At 35.9% G+C, this 14,189-nt stretch overlaps 1 long non-coding RNA gene across 1 annotated transcript in view; it reads left to right on the top strand.

The window, feature by feature from the left end:
- LOC137925031 (uncharacterized) overlaps positions 1–14,189 on the top strand; it is a 58,034-nt gene that overhangs the window by 8,969 nt on the left and 34,876 nt on the right. The window lies entirely within an intron of this gene.

Below are 14,189 nucleotides of genomic sequence, written 5' to 3'. Positions count from 1 at the left end.
CTATACATTCATACTTTTAAAGCTTTCACACCTATATCGACCCATAGTATATATTTGGCACAGTAGCTAAAATATGAACGATGCTTTGACACTGAAATTAGGTACTGGGGCCCGCACAATTGGCTCTCAAACGTTTCAAGTGTACTTAATCCTGCATGCGTAAAGAGGATGCGATCTCTCCACAATGGTATGCACTTAATTCAAGCCGTGAATCACCAAAAACATGGTATAATATTTAAGTAAATTTTACCCCGAACTAAATTTGTTCCGTATGTGACTGGAACATGGTAATGCACTCTACATTCCTGTATTGTGGTCATAGCTAGTGAAATTACATGTGCTAATAGGACGTTCGGACCATCATTAGTTTTGTTACCCGAGAGGTTTTTATTTCTAAACTATTGGATTACCTAATTTTGATATTTGAAAGCGTATTTACTTGAGGTTCAAGTGTTGTAGCTCGTGGAACCTCTTTGCAGCCGAAAAGTTCTAGAGTGGTGATCACTAGCGGATCACGGCGTAAATGGGCCCCCACTAGATGGACAGACGACAGGTTAAGCTCGCAGAAAGACACTGAACGTGTGCAGCGCAAGACCAGTCATTAATGTGATCTTTGCGGAAGGCCTAGGCCTTACAGGAAGCGTCTATCGGCTAAAGAGACAGAGAGAAGTGTTGGCTTACCATGGAAAGCTACTTTGTATCGAAAAATTTCCGAGATCCAATCCCTTAGATTGACAAATTTAAGGTTTTAATCAAATAATTAAGTATACTGTGTTTTGGCGAAGACTTTTTTGGAAATTATTTTGTATCCAAAAAAAACAGTATTCGAGATAATTTTATTTCTACTATTTATTCCAAATATTGCCGGCCGGTTCCAACAGGTTATGTTGGAATTCTTTGGGGAAGGCATATATCCACCAGTAGACGTTTTACGGCTGACACGATGACTGTGAGTCATAGAAATGAATGTATAATACATTTACTTACATTTAATTAAATATATTTTGATTTTGGGATTGAATGTACATATGTTGGGTCCAAAACGCATCAAACTCAAGAATTATTAGTTTTTTACTCTGCCTATAGACTAGTGCATAGAATTTAAAAAAAAATTTCGTGGTTTATAACCTTTTATGACAGTGACTGAACGATATATTAAGCCTGGTTGTGTATAGATAGTGACTTTAAAATTTATGCTCCTTAATGTAGTTCAAGAAAAGATTATCATTGGAAAGAAAGAAACTGCTTTAATAATTTTTTATCTTTTTAAAGTAAGTTAAGGAACTCTAATATTCGATATGTGAGATGTAGATGTCTTATCATATTACGGTTTTAGGAAATAGGCTTTGAGTTACCATGCAATAGGCTATATTAACTTGTAACTAAGCTTTTAAAAAATATTTCTGATTTATAAGAAATGCAGTAATAAATATAAAAAAGTAAATGGGTTCAATAACCTCTAAATAGTCCTCCCGACAACAACGTACAGACGCGGCGACGTTTTTATATTAGTATATAGAATAGCACGAGTACGTTTCGATGACAGTGCTTTTGCTCAATAACGATCCTCGCATTTTAATTGCAAATAAAGTCTCGATGAAATAATTGATCAGTACTTTTATTTAGGCCCGTTGAATGCGATGGCACTCGGCTCCGTGAGCCACCGTAACGACCTGTTACGACAGATGACATTTCCAGTTATTTCAACCGTATGAAATTAAAGGGCTTTTTAATAGACATCGAAAGAGAGGTTTAATACGGCTATATGTTGTATCGCGAGTCATTGAAGCGGTTTCAATGATTTAATTTTTATCCCACGTTCGGTTATGTATATCGTAGAGCATATGTGAAAACATTGCTCAGATAATGGACACTTTTGTACACGGATTTCATTTAGTCGAACAGTTCAGAATTGAAGTGTAAAGTATTGATAGGAAAAATAATAAAGATATCCTCAAGTGGTGCCCAGCGGTAGAGGACTGAGACTAGCGATCGTAAGGTCGCGAGTTGGATTCCTAGAATAACAATCAATCTTATGATTCACACTTTGTGCGTTAGTTGTATAGGTTTGCCTCTGCTTTGAAACATGTCTCCAGAAGATCGGCAGCAGCATCCTCTGTGTATCATAATACCACGTTGCGACTGCAAACCCGCCAGCCAGGCGGTATATCCCACCATAGATATCTGTTGGGGTTGCTTTGAGTCTTTGAGTGCGTGTTTATGGGTTGAAACAAAGACTCCCGTATGAATACGAGTATATAAAGCACAGAACGAATTACCGCAGAAGACTTAACCCTTAATAGCCTGATTTACGAAAGTGATTTTTTTTAAATATTACTGTGTTTGCTTGAGGGTCTAGATGAAGGGAAAAATAGATTTTTTAATATTATATATTTTTTAATATTATTTATTTTTTAATATTATACAACAGTAAAATTCGTACAGCCAACCTATAAAAAACTAATAGTAATGTGAACATTCCGTTTAAAAGATTGGTATTAAAATTGAAACTCTAGGCTATTAAGGGTTAAGAAAAAAAGACATACTACCAGTTTATTTTTTATTTATTAATTTTGGATATACGTGATAACACATTGCAATAAACAGAAATTGGATATTTAGAAGCATATTTACTACGTAAAATGTAAGTGTTGGCTTTAACTTCTGGAGTCTACACTATGGCAAGCGTAGCGTAGAATGGTCCACTCACAAGGTAGACAAGTAACCTTGTTAAACTCGTCGAAAAATGTTGGTCGTAGGACACTCTGCTGGTATTATTGCACATTTATGACGGGGACCTATATCCAGCAATTGAAGTCATTATTTAGGTTATTAAATGCCGTTCTATTGATGTGCGTTTGCCTGTAAAACTATGATGTACTTGATATTAATGAAACCTGTTGTGTATTGACCAGTATAGGTTTATAATATGGTAATTTTTCAACCGGCCAAGCCGAGATTCGGCTCTATCGGGTGCCCTCGTGACGGAATGCTAAGCGGGTATTATCGACAAGTAAGAAAAGGACCAATATTTAGCCACTTCCGCACATGCAGTGGTAGTCGTGCAATAAACAAGTGACGGCCTAAGCCGAAGTCCTCTCGTGGCGATCCTTGACTTAAGTCACTCCTATGTATCGTTCACCGAAGCGATCTAAGAGCTCGGTGGCTTCCCAATCCAGTAAAATAGTAAACCGTGGAGGCCTGAGCCGAGGCTCCCACCAGAGCCCTCGGGCTTTGCTACTTTAAGATCTTAAGCTAGGCGCACTTTGCGCCCTCCCACCAGGGCAGCAATGAGAGTCCAGTCTAAAAAAAGGTTATTGTTTAGTTTTGTAAACATTAATATGATCGTACTCTATAAAGTTCATGTACCAAAATGGCGAATGCTAATATAGTCGTAGGAATTTGTTTCTCATAATAGCGAATGGCACCGCATCGTAGGGTTAACTTGGGTTATCAAAAACGCTTTCGGAACCGGCAGATTGTTTTCAACAAAAAATATTTTAAGAAGTCGTATAATGACCAATCATAAGCTCTCATTTAGGTTATTTTTTCGTTAAAATATATGTGACATGTTAATCATTTAGTTGTTGAAATTAGCATAGAGATATAGGTCGTCACCTTTAATCATAATGGGAAGTAATAAATGATTTTTGTGCATTTAGTATTTTAAAGAAACAATGAAATTAATATTTATTCTTTCGATTATGCTTTACTAAGCATCTTCGATATACCACTGTCAGTTTTAGAATGTTGGTTCCGAGAAAAACCTGGTAAGAAACTCGTTAAAAAAATGTTAAAACGCTAATTTTATTAATTTTTGTCTTTACAAAACTTCTATTCCTATATAACCTTTAATACAAAATATAGATAAAAATTACAATTTTGTGTTTTCAAAACATGCTGTACATGCATAGTTCTGCTTAAATTTAGATTTTTTGTTTCATTCTGTCAGGTAGTTGAGGTAAAACAACTTTCTTATATATTACAAAGAGAAAAGACACTAAGGGCGTATAAATTCCTAAACTCTAAAGTAAATTAATTTCAATCAGAAAGAAAATTTATAAATAAAAATATATATAAAGAAAGTAACAGAAAATGTATAAATAAAAGACTGTTGTTTAATTGAACACGACGTTTCGTGTAAGCACTATGGTTAACAAATTTAACATCAATAGTGCCTATCCAGATTTCTAGAGCTAGGGCATTCCCGTGATCCCGCCACGGATGGGATAAGCAATCGAGGAATCAGGGCTACGACGAAGAAAAAACCTGATCCCATGCGCTTCGCCCCTGCGAATCGACGGGGCCGCAACCCCCGAGCCCCAGAGGGGAGCGTGACTATAAAACCCGACATATTTACGAGCTCGACTCACCCCCCGGTTATAAATCCGCGGCTTGAGTGATAAGCGATAGCGGTTTTGGTTAATACTTATAAACAATAAACTTAAGACGTAATACTTATTTTAAGTTATATGACAGTTGTTCAAATTTTTATAATGGGTATTTTATTTTATTTTATATAAATAGCTTTCCTTGCCGGTGGAATAATTAGTTAAATTAATTAAGTATAGGTAATTGTGGCGATCTTTGAAGGAGGTCTAAAGCTTTGCGGTGGGCATCTATCGACGGATTTTATAATGATAATGATTGTTAAGCTATACTTTAGGTGAAGGTGATGAAGGTGTTATACAACATGAACATTACTAAACTTCCTCATAGTAAGGCATAACATTGTAGAATTCATTAGCTAGGTATTAAAACAAGCTATTCAACCAAAAATTTTCTCCTTGGTGTTGATCATCGTTTGAGCTAAAGGAGGTCTACTGCTGGACTGGGTCTCCCTTATAGACTTCTAATAGGACCGATTAGAAGCATATTTTACTCATACTTATTTTGTTTCCTTTTTACCTCTGTCTTTACTTCAATGATGTTCATGAAGGTAATGTTACAATTGTAAACAATTTAAAAAAAAGACTTTATTTTGGTTTCTCAAATACAAGTGATTCTCGTTTATAATTTTTGTACTCATCATCTTAACGTTTATGAGCGGATTATAAATAACCTGTTTGTATTTAATGTAAACCAAACAGGTCTATTTCTACAATGATACGTGACCACTTTCAGTAATGAAGATAACATTTTGACAGAAATTTTGTATGAACTAGAAAATGCTAATTAGTCTAACAGTGTAAACACCCGTACTGCAAACAAACTGTACTCTGTGAAACTCAGAAAAACAAAAGCTTTTAAAAAACTAACCTCAGCTTTTGTCCTTTCTTTTCACTTGAACCGTATGCAAACCCATAGGAAACGACGCACGATGCCAATCAGAATCCAACTCTACCAGTCGCGTTTAAAGTCTAATTTTGTAAACTACCCGCGTATCACTGGCAGCGAGTTCTCAACTCGAACCGTCGTGCCACTGTTGAGTTTTCAAGTCCGCGTTTAAAAAAAGGAATATTTTCTATTTTTCATATTCTAGACGGCAAACGACGCGGAATATAATCGAAGCCAAGAACCTGCACTTGTTGGAGAGAATTTCTGGAATTACGTAAAATTAAGGGGACGTCGAGTCGGAGCGCTCTACTCCAAGGATTTCAACCAGCTACCCTCAAGGACGGCTGTGTAGAACACTCGTATTCATCACGCTGTTGCGATAGTTACAATGTTTATTTAATGTTTATACAGGGACTTGAAAAATAACAAGCCACTCGCATTTCGTTCTCTGCACGCCGGCATAAAAATTAAGTGCTCATTTGTGTAGTGCTGGAAAATGAGGTATTATGCCTGGTGCCTCCGGTGCCGCGTGACGCCGCGTGGCATGGCGCTTCCGGCAGACCGTGATTACTTACCGCCTTTACAGTTAGCTAATTTGACAAACATAACCAATTGTCATATCTTACTGACGAGTAAATTTAAATTTTTATCAACCCATTTTAGTTTAGCTTACTGCTACTGCTCAGCAAGTCTTTCGTTATTATACATATTTCTTTATTAACCAAAAGAGTCATGTATACAAAATAACACGACACAAAAAAAAGTCGGGAATACATGTGTTTTAGTTCATAACGGTCTAAATTTAAAAATGTATATTATTCGAAATTAAATGAGTTTTAGAATATTATGGCGATCATAACAATAAAAATAGAGTAAAAGTAATATTAAGAGTGAAAAAATATATAATAAATAATTTTTAAATTAAATGAAAAAGTAAAAAATGTCGGGTAAAAATAATTCTCAGTAGTTTAATATATGCTTTTATTATGAGATTGTATTTTATATCTTACTAATCTAATATACCCTTAATAATTGCTCAAACGTCATAAGACTGATTTTAGGATAAGTTTACGTAAGGATTGTAGATTTAATTGCTTTTATTGGAATGAGAATTAGACAATAAGAGAATTCAAGCCTGATTAATTTTTCTACAAGAATACAGCCTTAAAGGAAAAATACGAGGAATATATATCGTTATCTTAATTTTTATATTTATTTGTATGGGTCCTAGTCAATATTAGTAACTGGAAAAAAAAATATTACTTATAATGAGATCTTTCGTTAGACTTCGTTTCGCCTAACAATCGATGAATAAGTAAATTTGCCTCAGGCCACATGGAAGCTATTCTGCATGGGTCCCATTATCGGACGAGTGTAGGGTTACACTCCTATGGGCTGTGGGAGCCTAGCGCTAGAGGACAGAGAATTGCGAGCGTAGGTCGCGGGCTCGATTCCCGATATACAATTTTATACAAGTAACACTTTGTTTATTGTATATAAATATCAATGCCGATGCTCACAAACAAGTGTCCAAAGGACAGCAGCGTCCCCTTGATACCATAATAGATGACGATCGCCAACTCGCCTGCTAAGCGTGGAGTTTATATCCCCCCATAAAACCTGTGGGGGGCCTTGTAGTGGGCGTCTATGGGTAGAAACGACGACTCTCCTTTCTCACGAATATGCAGTTTTTATAACAGAATACTTGAAAAGTTGCCGGCCATCAATGTTTTTCGAGGCTCTTATAGTCTTTAGAAACCATATTAACAATTCACTGTATTCATAACAAATTTTTAATTGAGTATTTTTTAGCACTTTCGAAGAAGATTGCGCGTCTTAGGAAGCTTTGTCACATTATGTGCTGTTTAGGTTTCTTAAAGTCGGAAGCCAGATGTTTCCTGTTACATGCGATTACATTTCTTTGTATATGATGTTTATTTATATATTGTTGTAAACAGTAAATGTTAAATATTGCGACACCATAAAGGAATACAATACAACCATTGTATATTTTGCAACTTTTAATGTAATTTTAACTTACGTGTACTGCTGATGTGCCTGAATATTTTGTACTAATTTAGTCTAAATAAAACGGATAGACAGATATATGTATCTATATTTAAAAATTAACAACTTTAATCATTATTTATTTGTAGGCGCTACCCTAAATCCGCGTACATAACGAGAATTTTAAAACGCGATTTCCATGTCCCTCGAAACTTTAAAATGCGGGGATTTCCCACGTTTTATTACTGTACTTGTAGTAAATGCATAGTGTTCGTGCAGTTCATTATCAGTTTTGAACACTTGTAAAATTGTGCTAGTTGAGTTTTTATAGTTACATATATATTAGTTTTTTAATTTAAAATTGTCTTACTTTGATTTAAATAAAACGCTTAAAATTGAGACATTTTTCTTCATCTTAGATATAAACTACACTTTAACGAGAAAAGTTAAACCTTTGTAATTTGTATATAAGTGAATGGTCGTGCTATGTGTTTTTCTACTACGCGGAACTCATCTACCGTGTTATAGGAGGAATTACTTTACATGTAATTAAAAGGAAAGAAGTTAGGATAACTATTATTGTATTTAAGTTCACGGTTTAACTGTTTCGATAAATAAGGAGTGACAGAACAAATCATATTTCCTTGATGTCTAACTTTTCATAATAGATCAAAGACAGTCAATTCATTTGTATTGTGCAATTAAAAAATATGGATTCTAATGAAAAGGTAACTGAAAGACTTATTGCGTATGGTTTTAATCATTTTTTAATTGTATATCTATTTTTATGTTAAAAATCGTTATATCATGTTTATGCTAGATCTATCAAACGGTTTTTAAATATCATATTTTAAGTAAATGTTGCTTACCAGAAATATATTGTGTTTTGTTCCGATTTTTAAACGATGAAATATTTTGATTTGCGGCAAACTTTCAACTTCACAGAGTATTCACTACAAAACTAAGCACCGATTTAAAAAGCACTATCCTTATTGGCGACGTAATTTTATGGTACTCTGACGAACACGCCATCTTTTTTTATACAAAATGTGGAATTATCATGTTTTGGTTTGTCACTCCTCATATATGCAATAAACAACTTTTATTTAGAAAAAAAAACTTGTACATTTGTACAGTCTGTCTATTGTTACACGAGTACATATTTACCTCCCTTGTTGGTTTGCATGTCGTAGTGTTCGGATGAAGAGATAAGTTGCGGAGGGTGGGATGTAGATAACAGATCTAAACATCCCTGATTAGAAATGGAAACTTCCTTCCTGTTAATTTATTTGCAAGTAGAAGATTTTGTCAGTTTTTTTTATCAACATCATTTCAGCTGTAGAATATCGACTGCTGGCCATAGACTTCTTTCTTTTACTTAAGGGCCCAGCGGTCATATCTCGCCAATGCTCTGGGCTACCTTGATCACTTTTTTGGTAAATAGATCTCCTTTTTCCCGATTCCATACCCTAAAGAAATCCTGGGCGTAAAATTATCCATAGTTCGTTGAAAGATGAGCTTGCCAATGAGGGTTGAATGGAGAGACCACGATTTTTTTGCTGTTATACGTTACTGCAATCGCACATTGCTCCTTAACCTTCAGGCGCTGAGGGATATTAGACGAGATGTTTGGTAGTTTCATTATAAATATATGATTTTGTAGAGCAATGCTATCACGAAATAAAGTGTTTTTATTACACAATTAAGTGTAGAACGATACCTAATTTAGATATTATTTAGGGCGTTGGTGCATAACTATTTATGAACAATCGTTCACTTTATAAAAAAAAATCAGGAAATAATAAATAAATTATTTTATAAGTATAGTGAATTCAAAAACCTAACAAAAACATTTCATAGCGAATTTCTTCAGGGTACTCGCCTCTTTGTTACCCTCTTGTGTAAAGAAATCTTTAAATAAATAAATATAGAATAACTAAAATACAATGTGTGTTGCCAGTGATGACATGTGTAAATCCGAGACGTGGTCGCTTATCATAGAGTTATAAAGAGAACTGTGCTTGGAGTTTCGCTGCGAGATCGAATCAGAAATGACAAGCCTCGTGGGAGAACCAAAGTCATGGATGTAGCTCGAAGAATTGGTAGTCTAAAGTGGAGGGGGGGGGGGAAAGGATCTCAAGTGGCGACCACGAACCGTGGACGCGGCGTGGGTAGACCTAGTCTACCTAGGTCACGTGAAATTGCGTGATCGCCATCGTAATCGATTTTTGGGGGATTCCAATTCTTTGCAGTGGGCGTATATCAGTTTAAGTATGTGTAAACTTAACTGTTTGTACCATTTTAATTTCTTTACTTTTCGGTGCTAACGGCAGCCTTAAGCAACGAAGTGCATTGCCAGGTATTTTTTTTAAATTTTACCTTGACGAAAGCCGAATTAAAACATTTATTATTATTGAAAAATTAAAATTCATAACGGTTAATAATTCGCAGGTGGATCGCTGATGCGCCTTAAAATAAAATTGCTTGGTCCTCGCTTTTTGCACCTGCAATGTAGTTAAGAATGTGACAAACATAAAAACTACGTATAATTTTGTAAGAAAAATAATCCGAGGTCTAATAATAATAAAATCAGTTTACTGACTTATTACATTTATAATAATAGAGACTGTGTTTGGCACTAATCGGTGTAACATAACTCCTGAAGATGCCCCGTCCCCTCCACATGAAACACGTGTTGAGTGGTTTAACGGTGGCAGTTGTGTAATTCGCATTGTTTGCTGCATACGCATTTATCAGCGGGCTGGCAGGCGGTGCACTTTGTTGCACGGCTACCACTGCATGTGCGGAAGTAGCTAAATATTGGTCCTTTTCTTACTTAGGATGGACTTCCGCAAGGTAACGCCTGATTCCATTAAATAATAATAGTGCATTCCATTAAATAATACAAGTGTAGCGAAAGACGTTAACTTAAAAGGTGGAAAGATGGCATTGTGAAATTTGTCAGAAATCGCTGGACGCAGGCCGCCTCTAACCGATCTTATTGGAAATTTATAGGGGAGGTAAATGTCAAGCTCTTCTTTGGTCCAGTAGTAGTAGCAATCTTATTCGAGATTAAACGCGAAGTGCTATACACTACAAACACTTTCCAATTAGATACAGCCTGAATACAGCGTTTTCCGACCACATTAACAAGGTCGAACTAACCAATGTAACTCTTTCAAAGCTTTTGCACTTATAACAAATTACTTATGTAACCTGGAAACTGACAAAGAAATAAAATTATAAAAATAAATTTACTTGGGCTTCTAGTAAAAAATAAACCAAGTGTAAAGCCATCTTTAGATTTCTCTATTATTGACACTAAAATCATCTGTCCCTTTTACTCATAAAAGCTCGGATAAAAAAGCGATATGTAAACTCTGACTGGAGAATAAAGCAAAGCTATAACTATAGGATTTAATTGATTAGTGCTATTCTGCTACTCGGTTTGCGTAATTTGATGCACGTGTACCGTATAAGCAATCATTTGTAGGTACCGGTTCTGTGAAATAAGAGGTGACGTTTCACTCTCTTGTTTATAAAACAAACAGCAACCTGTCGGATATTTCGCTTTACCCTTCGCAAGGTGTCGTGACTTTGGTATATTCAATAGGCTCCTTGGGTAATTGGACCGCTATTATTTTTTTTTATCCTTTATTTGTCTTTGTACATATATATATATACAGTTTGGGGTCCCAAAACATTGATTTTATTGCACTTGAGATAATAGAGATATTCGACAAGTTGAAGCGGTAGAGGGTTGGGCCACCGAGTCCACAAAACAGATGGCTGCTGGGATCTTAAGATTCTGAGGTCTACCTCTGACCACAGATCGGCAAGCTCAGCGTAGGTCGTAAGGTGGACGCGCGACCTTGTACCCATAAGGTGGACTGGCTACCTTGTTTACTTCCTTCCAGAAGATGCTGGATATAGGGCTACCACCAGTTCTATTCGAATTCTGGGGGGGGGACATATGTGCAAGGTAAACTTACGGCTAAAATAATGATGATAATATGAAAAAAACAAATTGATGTAAGTAACAAAGGTAATTTTACATAGTCAACTACAAATTTGGATACCTAATTTTTAAGGTTTAAAAAACATGTTACAGTTTTGTGGACATACTGACAATTGATTATTAATGGTTGAAGACAGCCTGAAAAGAGCCTTTTGAAATCGGCTGCAATAATATTAGTGTTAAATTTTCTATTTATGAATTAAAATTGCCATGAATATAATTCCACAGTAATTATTTTTTTTAACAATGATACAGACGTAACAATGAGTTTTCTGGATGAATGGCTGCGCATGACTATAGCTCGGCATTGCGAGAAAAAAAAAACGGCTCACATTACAAGGCCGGATGCCATCAGTTTCCGATGCAAGAATTAAAAAAAAATGTATTCTGCTCCGTTATTAAAACTATAGATTTTCGCGCACAAAAATATTCTTACTCAGTCAGCGACCGAATATAATTTTTTTTTCTAACGATGTTTCCTCTACGTTGATTTATTCCCAAGTGTCAGCATGTCACCCGTGCATGTGAGTTCGTGTAATGAGACCCCGGTAGGGATGGGATTACGTGAATTGTTTGAAAAAAAAAGCGAATGCTATTTATATTTTTATACGCTTTCAATGTTATGCTATCTTTTATTTTAATGAAAGATGTTTAAAGATGGCGCCTTATATGCTTTTTTTTCTGGCTCTGTAGATCTTAATTAGGTGCATTGATTGTTTATAGTTGTAAAAGCTTTTTAGAGAGATGAATGTATAGCTCCATTTGCTGTCCATTGATGTATCCCTATCGAAAATTCGTTGAAAATAGGTGAAAGGTTTAAACCTTTTTGTTGTCAAATGAACATTTCCAACATTTGCCCCTTTAAAGCTTTTACATCTATAACCATTCAACCTATAGATCCAAAGGTACAGTATATCCGTGTTAACTAAATGGCGATTTATCATAACCCACCTCAACGAATTAAATTATAGTAAATTAAAAAGCTATGTTCACATTGGCCACGAAAGACGCTGGAGACAGACAGCTTCCAGCGTTAAAATTGAAAATGTATTGGGAAAATCTATGTCCAGCAGGCGACGTTCTATGGTTGAAATGGTGATTATAATGTGAAGATTGTCCAGTCAAATTGAGTTATTCAGAAAGTACAGAAGCATCCGTCACTATTTTATTGTTTAAGAATCTACAATGATCTCACTATTATTTAATAAATATATATAAACTTTTTGATCTTCTTCGTCTCTTGACTTCATATCTTATATGGAATCCATAATCATAATTTTTATTTAAGCTGCAGGTCTTCCATTATAAGTTTACAATAGGACAGGTAAGGGGAGGGCAAGGTCGTCTGTCCCTTGTGTATGAACTTCCTACACTGCGCTTGTCAGTACGTGGTTCTCACTCCTTAATCTGTTCAATGCGCTATCTGGCTTGTTCGCTATCCACTTGATAATCGCATTATAAATAAACATAAATAACTATTTTAGCTTGATTATATATGAACTTGATAATGATTACAGATTACTCTAGTCTGCATTATCTAGTATATCGGCGGTACAGAAAATGCATTAAAATTGGGAGCTGTTCAAAGTGTTAATCAAATTGAATTGTGTGTATAACGACTAGACTAGGAATACCGATTCCCATAAAGGATCAATAGGAATATTCAGTCTTATTAAAAATCCACGGTCGGGTGCCGCGTTCACTGGCGGTGCGCTCGTGGTAGACCACACTTGACAGGCGGAAGCTATTAATTGAAAACACCAATCGCAAAGTAATTAACTCTCGTTTAATTAAAGCGATATCACTCGACCGTGAAATGCGCTCGATATTTGTATATGTAAAAAAAAATCGCGAAATAGCAGAGCTATTTCCAACACTACGTCCGCCACTCGAGCGGCGGCGCGGGTGGAGTGTCGCTGCGATTCGTTAACGTGGTCGCGGCGTTTTAATTGCGTCCGTGTAACGTTAAGTTTCGAGCACGCGGCCAGGCAGCCGGTTTAAATTGGACTACAGTTTGTTATGTTTCCCCGTTTCGATCCACTCCGCGATGCCGGCTGAATGTTTGAGTATACTGTTTCGCGCTGTGCTTGCAGCTCAGCGTTTCGCGCCAAAAGAGAAAGGAGTTTACGTTTTTTTTTATTATTAATGTTATTATTTTACCTGCCATGTTTGTAATCGGCGATTTTAATTGTATAAAGGCTAGAAACTAACGAGTTAGCGGTTGGTTTATTTCGTAGGAAATACAGCACGCCTATAATGCGATGCTATACCTTTAAAATAGGATTATCCGTTACATTAAAAAAGTCTCTCAAGTCATGCACGAGGACTAACAAATATTAACATTTATCAGTTATCAGACTATTACTTTGTGATTTTCTTTAAAATATAAATTTTATCCGTACTTACTGCTACCCAAAAGAAAAATAGTATATAGAAAAAGGTTGTCGTGTCACTCGAAGCCGAGAGAAGATTCGTATCGAAGAGCGGCAAGCAATCTTCCTGTCTAATCATAATAAACGAAAAACAAGACACTGTAAGCAATGCACTAGCGATACAAATTAAAATTGATAAAATAAACGCAGACGCCGCGCAGGATCATAATGGAACAAGAATTGGCCAGCAAATTCGATCGATTATTGAATACGGACATCCACGATCCCTGAGGCATGCATAAGAAATCTCTCGCACTTCGAATGTGAACGCGAGCGACCAATGAAAATCAGTTTTAAAACGGGCGCTGCGATAGTATAGTGTCTTTGACAGCAGCGAGCTTCTAACTACAAGATGATATTATAATCATGTCAGACGGAAGAAGTGCATTGTTAGATATAGGCCTCCTCCACAGACTTAAAATAGGTCGAGTTGAGGCCTGCATCCCGCGTGTTCC

This window comes from Battus philenor, unplaced genomic scaffold, assembly GCF_028537555.1.
Source record: "Battus philenor isolate CCGP_79_NKW_IND1 unplaced genomic scaffold, ilBatPhil1.0.hap1 SCAF_25, whole genome shotgun sequence".
In the NCBI taxonomy this organism is placed as follows: Eukaryota; Metazoa; Arthropoda; class Insecta; order Lepidoptera; family Papilionidae; genus Battus; species Battus philenor.
This window is presented reverse-complemented; position numbering and strand designations above follow the sequence as displayed.